Source organism: Bufo gargarizans, chromosome 6 (genome assembly GCF_014858855.1).
Source record: "Bufo gargarizans isolate SCDJY-AF-19 chromosome 6, ASM1485885v1, whole genome shotgun sequence".
Taxonomy (NCBI): domain Eukaryota; kingdom Metazoa; phylum Chordata; class Amphibia; order Anura; family Bufonidae; genus Bufo; species Bufo gargarizans.
This window is the reverse complement of record NC_058085.1, coordinates 311,910,551-311,922,849: the sequence shown is the minus strand read 5'-3', so window position 1 is coordinate 311,922,849 and position 12,299 is coordinate 311,910,551. Positions and strand designations below refer to the sequence as shown.

Here is a 12,299-nt window from a genome sequence, read left to right as displayed (position 1 = left end):
ATGTGCCCGCAGTGCTGAGAAAAATGATGTTTTATTATATGCAAATGAGCCTCTAGGAGCAACGGGGGCGTTGTCGTTACACCTAAAGGCTCCGCTCTCTCTGCACTTTGAGTGACAGGGACATGATTTTTACCCCTCTTGGCCCTGTCAATCAAAGTGCAGAGAGCTGAGCCTCTAGGTGTAATGACAACGCCCCCGTTGCTCCAAGAGGCTCATCTTTATATATTAAAACATTTTTCTCTGCAAGGCGAGGCCATGTGAACATGGGGCCAACACAGACGTCTTCATCTGTCAGGTGCACATGTAACAGGTCAGCCAGTGTCACGGGGACAGATCTGCTGACAGATGGGCTTTGAATTTATGTAAATAGATTGCATGTAATCAGGCTACCTACAGAAAATCCACACATTTGTTTTGTGCAGTAACACCAAAATCCACACGTGTCCCCAGCGGTTTTTGATGCAGATTTACTGCAGTTTTCACCCTTGCATTGGTTTCAGCCTCTTGCACACTCTGTTTTGCGGTCCACAAACTGCGGGGATCTCCAAAATACGAATGCGGACTGTCCGCGTTTTGTGGACATGCTTTTCACATCCGTATGTCCATTCTGCAAAGAGATAGAGCATGGCTACAAAATGCGGATCACGGACCTAGGTCCGCAAAAAAAGTGCGCATGCAACACGGACATTATCCGTTTTGTGGATCGCAAAATACATATTTGAGCTTTTGAGGCAGATTTTTCTGCAGGTTTTCAGCTGAAGCCGGAAGTGGATACAAAAGGAATCTGAACTATAAAGGAAGGAATTCTGCTTCTCCTTCCTGCTGGATCCAATTCTGGCTTTACCTGGAAAACCTAAAGGGAAATCTGCTTCAAACTATAAAAAAAACTCAGTGTGAGGCCTCATGCACACGACAATATTTTTTCACGGTCCGCAAAATGGGGTTCCGTTGTTCCGTGATCCGTGTCCGTTTTTTCTTCCGTGTGTCGTCCGTGATTTTTGGAGGATCACCAGACATGAAGGAAAGTTAAAAAAAAAGTTGTTTTGGTGTCCGCCTGGCCGTGCGGAGCCACACTGATCCGTCCTGACTTACAATGCAAATCAATGGGGACGGATCAGTTTGACGTTGACACAATATGGTGCAATTGCAAACGGATCCGTCCCCCATTGACTTTAAATGTAAAGTCAGGAGTCCCTATCGGAGTTTTCTCCAATCCGATGGTATATTTTAACTTGAAGCGTCCCCATCACCATGGGAACGCCTCTATGTTAGAATATACCATCGGATTTGAGTTAGAGCGTGAAAACTCAGATCCGACAGTATATTCTAACACAGAGGCGTTCCTATGGTAATCGGGACGCTTCAAGTTAGAATATACTAAGAACTGTGTACATGACTGCCCCCTGCTGCCTGGCAGCACCCGATCTCGTACAGGGGGCTGTGATCCGCACAATTAACCCCTCGGGTGCCGCACCTGAGGGGTTAAATGTGCATATCATAGCTCCCTGTAAGAGATCAGGTGCAGCCAGGCAGCAGGGGGCAGACCCCCCTCCCTCCCTCCCCAGTTTTAAATTCATTGGTGGCCAGTGCGCCCCCCCCCCCCCTCCCTCCCCTGTATTAAATTTATTGGTGGCCAGTGCGGCGCCCCCCCCGGCCCTCCCTCCCCTGTATTAAATTCATTGGTGGCCAGTGCGGCCCCCCCTCTCTCCCTCCCCTGTATTAAATTCATTGGTGGCCAGTGCGGCCTCCCCCCTCCCCCCCCCATCATTGGTGGCAGCGGAGTGTTCCGATCGGAGTCCCTGTTTAATCGCTGGGGCTCCGATCGGTAACCATGGCAACCAGGACGCTACTGCAGTTCTGGCTGCCATGGTTACTTAGCAATTTTAGAAGCATTATACTTACCTGCGCTGTCTGTGACCGGCCGGGCGCTCCTCCTACTGGTAAGTGACAGGTCTGTGCGGCGCATTGCTTATAGCACAGACCTGTCACTTACCAGTAGGAGGAGCGCCCGGCCGGTCACAGACAGCGCAGGTAAGTATAATGCTTCTAAAATTGCTAAGTAACCATGGCAGCCAGGATTGTGTTTTTTCACTGACCCATTGACTTGACTGGGTCCGTGAACCGTTGTCCGTCCAAAAAATAGGACAGGTCATATTTTTTTGACGGACAGAAAACACGGATCACGGGCACGGATGACAAACGGTACATTTTCCGAGTTTTCAACAGACCCATTGAAAGTCAATGAGTCCGGAGAAAATCACAGAAAACGGAACAACGGACACGGATGCACACAACGGTCGTGTGCATGAGGCCTGAACCTAAAAAGGGTGAAATTCGCACAAAAAGAACTGGCAAGCTGCGGATTTCAAAATCCACACAGCAGGGCAATTTCTGCATGGAACAAAAATGCAAAGTGTAAATGAGATTTGTCTTATCTCATACCCTTTGCTGGTACTGTATTAGGCAGCATTTTTTCCCCATGAGAATAAACGCTGAAAAACCACACATAATCTGCAGCGTGTGCAAGTCCCCCTACTATTAAAGAAAGCCTCTTCATGCAGCCCCAGCCAGGGCTCCCCCATAAGAAGAGACTATAGGGCTCGTTTATTAACTGATATAGGCCACGTTTGTGGCCTATATCAGTTGCAGATTTTGTGACATATCATTTTGCGGCAATATCTGTGACTTTTGCGTCAGAGCGAGAAAAGGGAGCGGGGAAGAGGGCGGGTTGGCAGGGCCATCTCATTTATCATTTCCTACACCAGTTTTTGGCGTGGAAAATTGCTTAAGGGTCCATTCACACGTCTGCAAATTGCGGAACTGCAAAACACGGACACCCGGCCATGTGCATTCCGCATTTTGGCATTTAAAGGCCGGCACTTTAATAGAAATGTTTTTCTTGTCCGCGTCTGCAGACAAGAATAGGACATGTTCCATTTTTTGCAGACTGGAAGTGCGGATGCGTAACGGAAGTGCGCATGCAGACAGCACACTGTGTGCTGTCTGCATCTTTTCCAATCCCATTGAAAATAAATGGGTCTGGATCCGTTCCGCAAAGTTGGATCCAGATCCATTTTGCGGACGTGTGAATGGACCCTAAATCTACACCAGAAAGGGAGCTGATGTAGATTTAAGTCTGTCACACGGCCTCCTGGAGGAAGCGCCTCCACATAACTTTGGCGCTTCCTCCAGCAGCACAGACAGACATAAGGCCGACGTCTAAATCACCGGTCTTAATAAATAAGCCCCTATGAGTTTTATAAAGAGTTTTTTTGGACAGCTCCCCTCTGGCTTCTCTATCACATGACGGACAAACACTGATTTGACATACTGCAGATTTCAAAATTTGCACAGCAGGTTAATTTCCTCATCAAACAAAAAAGGAAAGTGTACATGAGATTTGTCTAATTTTATACCCTTTGCTGGCACTGTATTACACTGCGGTTTGTCCGTATGAAAATCAATGCAGAAAATCCCGATGTAATCCACAACATGTCCAGGCACCCTAAGGGTGTCTTCACAGGGTGCAGATTTATGAAATCCGCACATAAAAAATTGACACGCTACAACAGATTTGGTTTTGGAGATTTTGGGGGCCACCAAAAATAAATAAATAAAATGTTTGCATGCATAGTGATTATTAGAAGAAAGTATATGCCCCCTGTAATGTCACTTTCTTTATAGAAATGTACGGGGGGAAAAACATGTGTAAAAAATGCCACTAAAAAACCTGTTTGTTTGTTTTTTAACCACTTAACTGTTTTGCCCGAGTCCAGCTGGGGCAGTGGGAAAAGTAGCTAACTGTTCTGCTGGAGCTGGGCTCAGGCAGAAAGTGGAGGGCTGCTATAGATGTTGCTTTCTCCTGAATGGTAGCAGCTAGCCTGAAATCCAAGCTTTCTTACAAGACCTTAATGACAGCTAAAGGCCGAATGCCCATGGCCGTGTTCCGTGGCCGCGAGCGGTCCGTGGTAACACTATATATACTGCTTTTTCCTACAGTGTACAAGCACAACCACTGCTGCTGAGTTGCAGAGTGGTCGTAACCATGGAAACAAGCAGTGTATAATGTTATGGAAAAACGAATCAAAGCAAAGCCAGCAAAGGAAGCAATATGGACAATGACAATATAGTATTAACCTTCTCTACATGATGAATGTTATTTGCTGAAGTGAGACAACCCTTTAACACAGGCCAACTGATAAATTGGTCCCTCATAGGGTCATTTACTCTTTAATGATCACTGCAACTACTACAGTGCACAGTATTTTGAACGATAATGCAGTAAAATCTATTAGACATAACCTGAAAAATGTTCTTATAAATGGGAAGTCCTTTAAAAAACAAGGCTAATATACTGTACATAAGATATAGGAATATATAGATAGACTTATCTATAAAAGAAAAAATAGACATTTGTACAAGATTTTAGAAAGTTCCTTTTCTGTAGGCTCATTAAATCATTTTGCTTCAGTAACTTTTCTGCTCCCTCAAATGCAATTAATTCCTTCCAGCTCACTTCTTGTCTTCCCAAAATCTGAACCCAATACAGATTGTGTTCTTTATGAAAACTGCTCCTTGGAGCAAGTTCAAAATGCTGAATAATAGACTGACGCTGGAAATGCACATTCAGTATGATATCATTTTTTTGTTTCACCTTTTACGAAATAGACAAAAGGTGGAATCACACATGGAGTAAGTCATCATTGTTTGAGCCAGCCAAAGCCAGCAGTGGATCCATAATGAAATGGAAACATTAGAGAAAGGCCTCATGCACACGACCGTGGTCCGCAAATCCCAGATCCGCAAAACACGGATGGCTTCCATGTGTGCACGTTCCGCAATTGGCGGAACTGCATGGCCAGCCTTTAATATAAATGCCTATTCTTGTCTGCAAAGCGCGGACAAGAATAGGACATGTTATATTTTTTTAGCGGGGCCACGGAACGGAGCAACGGATGCGGACAGCACACGGAGTGCTGTCCGCATCTTTTGTGGCCCCATTGAAGTGAATGGGTCCACATCCAAGCCGCCAAAACGGCGGCTCGGATGCGGACCAAAACAACGGCCGTGTACATTAGGCCAAAGGCTGATACTTCTTAGCCAGTGTTACACAACAAGTGTGGATCCACCGTGTCACTATTTGGCTTAGGTCTACTACCAAGGGCATTATCAAAGTGGCCCCCCCTGGTTTTCACTCCTTAACCTCTATACAGGGATCTGGACTTTGCTGCAGGGGAAAGACCAGGCTACTACCTCTCGGAGTAGACTCTGTTCAAGTCATTGCAGACCCAAGAGGGTCAAGAGACACCAGTGTTGAGCACCGTGGGATTAGGCAAATCCAGGGGCATAGCTATAGGGGGTGCAGAGGTAGCAGTTGCTACCGAGCCCGGGAGCCTGAGGGGGCCCAAAGATCCTTGTGGTGTATAAGAAGACACTGGTATTATAGAAAGTGCATACTGGTCAAGTTAAACCTCTGGCTGGAGGGAACGGGTTAGGTCGAGAATTTGGCATGCTGTTTAAATTTTTGCCTCAGGCAGCACAAAGGAAATGTGCTTTCCTGGCCAATTAAGGAAGGGGGGCCCAAGCTGAAATCTTGCACCAGGGCCCATGAGCCTTTAGCTATGCCCCTGAGCAAAACTGCGGTTATGGACTTTCCAAGGTCAGGACTGATAGAGTATGTGCAATCCGATAAACAGTCTGAACACAGAGTGGGCAGTATAGAGATCAGGCATAGGTCAGGTTAGACAGCGAAGGGTCAAGTTCATTAAACATGCAGAAGTCGGTACACAGTAAGACACTTAAAACAGCACACCGTTGCAGGACATTAGCCAACTAGAACCTATAGCTTAGGCACCTTCCCACAGGGGAAAGTGCCTTAAGTACCCCAAGATGGCCAGCCTGGCTGGTGAGGATCAGGGCCAGAGAGAGTGTGCGCGAGCACCCGATGGGCAGAGAGAGAGATAGAGGCTTAGCAGCCTGCATCGAGGCACAAAACTACCCTGACAGCCATGGACCGCCGCTGTAACATCTACTTCTGTATTTGCAGGTTTACATGTACTGTAACAGTTTGATTCAACTTCTACAAAAATACACTACTAGTACAAAAACTACTACAAAAGTATTTGGTTTGAAACTTCCTTCAGGGTGGTTTCACAAAGCATTTTTGAAAAAAAAAACAACAGCTTTTAGTGCAGTTTTTTGGCTAAAGCCAGTAAGATTCAAAAGGAATGAAAAATATGAAAAAAGGACATATACTTCTCATTTTTGGTGCATCCACTTGTGACTTTGGCTCAACAAACAGCCCCACAAACTGCAGTGGGAATGGGGTCCCCTTATTCTGTTCTACAGACTGAGGCAGCTGGTGAAGGTCACAACCAGATTTGAAGTCTCAGATTCCAGTGCCTTCTTTGATGGTCCCAGTACAATGTTATAATGAAGATTGTAATTTCATCTCAGATCAGATGAACCACAGAATGACAGAAGGTCCGGATCTGCATTTTTGCTGTCTGAAACCAGCCTTGAAGGGGTTGTCTCATTAAAACAAATGCTGTCTTAATGCCTTGTTAAAACATAAGGACAGAGGGTACCCTTTTTGGGACCTCCTTTGACAAACCAAAATGGAGTGTTGCTCTGCACACGTGGCTCCCAATCTTGATGGACTCAAGCTATCCTTGTTTTACAGAAAGGCCATTTATCCGAATGGCCGTCATATACATTACAAATCCCTCGCTTCCCATGGCTTTTCCCGGCAAAATCAGCTGTTTTTCCGGACACGCTGGCTGAGGGATCCACAGTAACTGGGACTGGATTCTGAAAGAGGTTGTCTCTAATGAGAGAACCCTTTGAAGCAAGGGAGCTGTAGGATATCTAGCCATAGATTTTATGGTAATCCTTATTATTTATTTTCCCTTATGTACGTCTGTAAATTTTACATCTGTTCGGATATACAGTGCTAATTATTCCTTATGAGAATGTGAAGGGCAAGGCTCATACCGTGCGGTCGCTGGGAGCCTGTACTATGATAGTTTATGGAGGTTGTGTCATAGATGGAAACGTGAGACACACATCATCCATCTACTAAAAGCAGACCTTTATGTGTGCAGTGACATCTACTGAGTGACTGATCTTGTGACATCTCTTCTATTGAGTTGACATAAGTATCGTCATTTAGCTCACATGTCAAATCATAATGATTTTCAGTTCATCTCCAGCAACATCTACGAAGAATGGGCCAACAAAATGTCACCACGGCCTAATATATTAATTCTATTTTAAAGTTTATATAAGCCGGCCAATTTTTTTTAACAGAACAATATTAACTGAGAAAACTTTTTAAAGAGGACCTGTCCCCACTCCTGACAGGTCTGTTTTAGTAAGGACTTGCGTTCCCCATATAATAACAATTCTGGAGCATATATTCTTATGACTCTATGTTGTTCCATTCCTGTATTATTCCTGCTAAAAGTTTACAAATAAATAGCCAGCAGTCTGCAGTAAAGGTACTGCTGGGTGTAACCAGTAGCAGGTTTAGGGTACTTTCACACTAGCGTTTTTCTTTTCCGGCATGAGTTCTGTCAAAAGGGCTCAATGCCGGAAAAGAACTGATCAGTTTTATCCCCATGCATTCTGAATGGAGAGCAACCTGTTCAGGATGCATCAGGATGTCTTCCGTTCAGTCATTTTGACTGATCAGGCAAAAGATAAAACAGCAGCATGCTACGGTTTTATTTCCGGCCCAAAAAAACGGAAGACTTGCCTGAATGGCAATTATTTCCATTGGAATGCTGGATCTGTCCTTCTGTTCTGAAAAAAAAAAAGCTGGATCCATTTTTCCGGATGACACCGGAAAGACGGATCCGCCATTTCAAAGCATTTTTAAGACTGATCAGGGATTTTTGGCGACAGAACTGCTTGCCGGATCACTCTGCCGCAAGTGTGAAAGTAGCCTTATCTGACTGTCCAATCAGTGCTGCTGGTATCAGACTGCGCAGAGACACACCCCCAACTGGTAACACCCATCTGTACTTTTTCCCCATCCTGAGTCTAAGTCGTGATCCTGACATGCAGAAAAATGCCAGCAAACTTCTATATGTGAAAGCAGCCTTAGGCAGGTTTTCTGATGCAGGCACACCTGGTTGTGGCTTCAAAAACTGCATCGGAAAACATGAACATGGAACCTAACCTAAAACCAGACACATTTTGGGTCACTTATCAATACCGGTCCGCGTGTCTACAATGATATCTACTCCAGCTGGTAGCTGGTGTAGATTTCAGTCATTTATACGAGAAAACTGGAGAAAATGATACATCTGCCATCTTCAATGGCCCCGGAACCACCATACCATGCCCCCCTTTTGGAAAACACCAAGGGTGGAGTAAAAACACCACTTGCCAAATGTAATTTAAAAAGTTGCAAACCTACAGTTTGCGACTGTTTTTACAGCGGTATTCTGGCGGAGGGGCATGACCCCAAATACTTTGCTAAAGTACTTTTAATCTTTATGCAGATTAGCAGTTAAGTGCCCAGAGGATGGACCCTCGCTCTTACTGCTTCCCCTGCCGGCCCCTCTGTCTCCTTCTGGTCTGACAGAGTCAGGGTCCTGCACAGTCATCTCACCTTATCCAGGAGAAGAAGGGGCTGGCAGAGGAAGGCGGAAGGTGCACGGGGTGGCTTAGGCCCGCCCTTGGTGCACTTAACTGCTAATCTGCGTATAGATTAAAAATACTTTTTTCCCAGAATGAACCAAACCATCACTAAGTGAAATGTATCAGTACATTCAGCTGAGCTAGTCCTACAAGACATTGTGCTTGGTTAAGCAGACTCCCTTTAATTAATGTGCTCAGCTTTGTGCCTGTCAAACCACTCCTAATTATTGAGTTTGGGTGTTTTCAGTTACACCCATTATGAGCAGGTACATAAAATCAAGCATGCAACCATATCATCTCACTCATAGTAGTATGGGTTGTGCCGAAGAGATTTGATGCACTTATGTTGTTTTTTTAACCGTATTGACTATGTAACTAAATGTGGCATGGTCATAGGATGCCACCTTTGCCACAAGTCAGTTTGTGAAATTTCGATCTGCCGGATCTGCCCAGGTTAACTGTAAGTGCTTTTTATTGTAGCAGCAACCAGTGCTCAGTCTCCAAGCAGTAGACCATGAAAATGCAGAATGGAGCCGCCAACTGAGTTCAGTATAAACACCACGTGTCCAAAAAATGCATTCACCCTTTGCTTTTGAAAACTTCATGTTTTCCAGGAATTGCTTCTACTTATTTCAATACCAGAACCCCCTTTTCATATGGCTGAGGGGCTGGGGTGGGTTGCATAAGTTTAAAGAAAAAAAAACACCAGTAAACGGCGCTCCAGTTCTAGTACCGAGCTCCCTTCAATTTTTCCAGTCCCCACTGGACCTGGAATGTGACGTGTCATCTACATGCATGTTACCCCTGCCAGCCATTCGGTGGCCTTAGCAGTGGTCACATGCCATGCCTGCAAACATCAACGCTGAGGCTAGGGTGACGTATATGTAGGTGGCACGTCACACTTCTGGTCCAGCAGGGACTAGAAGGGAGCTTGTACTGGAACCAGTGCGCTGGCAACAGGAGAGTCTTTTTTTTTTAAATCCTACACTACCATAGGAAAAGGGGTTTCCATTAAAGGGGTTCTGCAGTTTGTTTAAACTGATGATCTAACCTCTGGATAGATCAATCAGCATCTGATCGGCGATGGTCCGACACCCGGGACCCCTGCCGATTAGCTATTTGAGAAGGGAGCAGCGCGGCCTTCTCACTGTTTACCGCAGGCCCAGTGACGTCACGACTTGTGTTAACTGGCCTGAGCGGGGCTAAGCTCTGTTCACCTGGAGCGCCGCTGCCTTCTTAAACAGCTGATCGGCGGGGGTCCTGGATGTCGGACCCCCGCCGATCAGATGCTGATTGATCTATCCAGAGGATAGATCATCAATTTAAACAAACTGCAGAACCCCTTTAAAACCTCTCCATGCTTTTTCTACCATTGACTTAAATGCGGAAAATTGTAGCAATGAAAGACTATTTCTGCAAGTGGTACCGCAATTCCAGTTCTTCATAGCAGTAGGTCTAGGAACTACCTTATCTGTATATCTCATGTATTAATGAGTCCATGCCTAGTTCCTGTTATCCAGTGAAAGGAAATGCAGAACAAAAATGGTGCTTTGTGATAGTTATGGGCTTTCCAGCTGCGTAACATATTTCATGTACAATGATGTCACAGCATTTACAACCACTTTAGATACTGGCACCATTACTTCATACAGCTGACTCTATGCACCTAACAGCCTATGGCCCTGAGTTATCATGTCTTCACTCCAGAATTCCGGCTTTGAAAAGTTTTTGGAAAGTCGCAATCTCATTCCAGTAGTTTTTCTAGACAAAAAGTGTTAGGTTTAAAGGGTTTGGGGGTTTGCCAGTTTCCTATATTGATGACCTATCCTCAGGTTAGGTCATCGATATCTGAACGGCGGGGGTCCGACTCCCGGCACCCAGGCAATCAGCAGTTTGATGAGAACGCAGCGCTTGTGCTGAATTGAATGGGACGGAGGAGCTGCAAATTACACTGCTCGCTGCTGCAATGTCGACAGCAAGTAGGTAGGGTTTTTTCACACTGTTGTTAAGCTTGTCCGGCAGGGGAACAGCCTGCCGGATCCGTACTAATGTTTGCACACGTGTGTTTTTTGTCCGGCCACCTCTCGGCATGTTCGTCGTGCTGCGGCTGCATCTCTGGCCCGTCCCTATTATAGTGAGTGGTGCCGGAGCAGACTTCCGGCAGCACGCATGTGCAAAGGTTAGTATGGACCCGGACAAGGCTAACACCAGTGTGAAACAAGCCTAAAGAGTGAAGAGAAGGCACCACTCGTACAAGCGCTGCATTCTCTTCAAACAGCTGATCAGTGGGGTTAGGATAGGTCATCAGTATAGGAAACTGGTCAAGCAATTTCAGGATAACACAAATTTATCAAACAACATGCAACACTTGATAAATGTGGTATAAAGTACCCCAACACAGACTCAAGCAAAACTGACTTCAAATATTCCCCTTATGACAAATTCCCCACAATACATATCTTGATACTTCAGTATTATGAAAAATCAACCATAAATATAGGTTTTTGCATAGGGGGCGCTGTTTGTACACAATCAATTCTGTAAACCTCCAGATCACTCCATCACCTCAGGTAGTAGTCAGTGACCTCAGTGTTACTGAAATCTAATTTACTACAAAGTTGCTTTCTGTATTGCAGATTTTTTTGTGTATCTCAGGCTGGCAATTTTGACACAAAATGTATTTTTTTTGTAAGGTTCTTAAAATCCTATTTAATAATTTCCTAGTTACATGGAAAACCTGGACGACATTCAGCAGGGTTACCTTACAACTCCCACATGAGTTGTAACCCAGCTCCTACATAACAGATCTGTATATTGTCATCAGGAGGCAGACCTAGGCAGATGCCAATGACAGCGGAGTAAAAACCGGTCCGCTATATACAATATTGCATATGTCTGGAGCCTACCTCACCAGTATTTTATCTTGCCTTGGAAAGATAAATGACAACCTTGCCAGGCAGGGCTGTATTATTGGAGCAGCATATGGAGCACAGACCCTGCCTCCACCACCTTCGGGATCTAGGGGCCACCACCCACAAAGATAGACACTGCTTGGGGGTGTTGTGCATATGGAAATATTTTGATGGGCACTATATGATTTGCACTATTCCTTTTTATGGCATTATCTGTGTGGAACTACAAACCGGATTCCAAAAAAGTTGGGACACTAAACAAATTGTGAATAAAAACTGAATGCAAAGATGTGGAGATGTCAAATGTCAATATTTTATTTGTAATAGAACGTAGATGACAGATCAAACGTTTAATCCGAGTAAATGTATCATTTTAAAGGAAAAATACGTTGATTCAAATTTTCACGGTGTCAACAAATCCCAAAAAAGTTGGGACAAGTAGCAATAAGAGGCTGGAAAAAGTAAATTTGAGCATAACGAAGAGCTGGAAGACCAATTAACACTAATTAGGTCAATTGGCAACATGATTGGGTATAAAAAGAGCTTCTCAGAGTGGCAGTGTCTCTCAGAAGCCAAGATGGGTAGAGGATCACCAATTCCCACAATGTTGCGCAGAAAGATAGTGGAGCAATATCAGAAAGGTGTTACCCAGCGAAAAATTGCAAAGACTTTGCATCTATCATCATCAACTGTGCATAACATCATCCAAAGATTCTGAGAATCTGGAACAATCTCTGTGCG

At 44.8% G+C, this 12,299-nt stretch overlaps 1 protein-coding gene across 3 annotated transcripts in view; it reads right to left on the bottom strand.

Moving 5' to 3' along the window:
• PCGF5 (polycomb group ring finger 5) overlaps positions 1–12,299 on the bottom strand; it is a 72,508-nt gene that overhangs the window by 37,795 nt on the left and 22,414 nt on the right. The gene's annotated exons all lie outside the window — the stretch shown is intronic.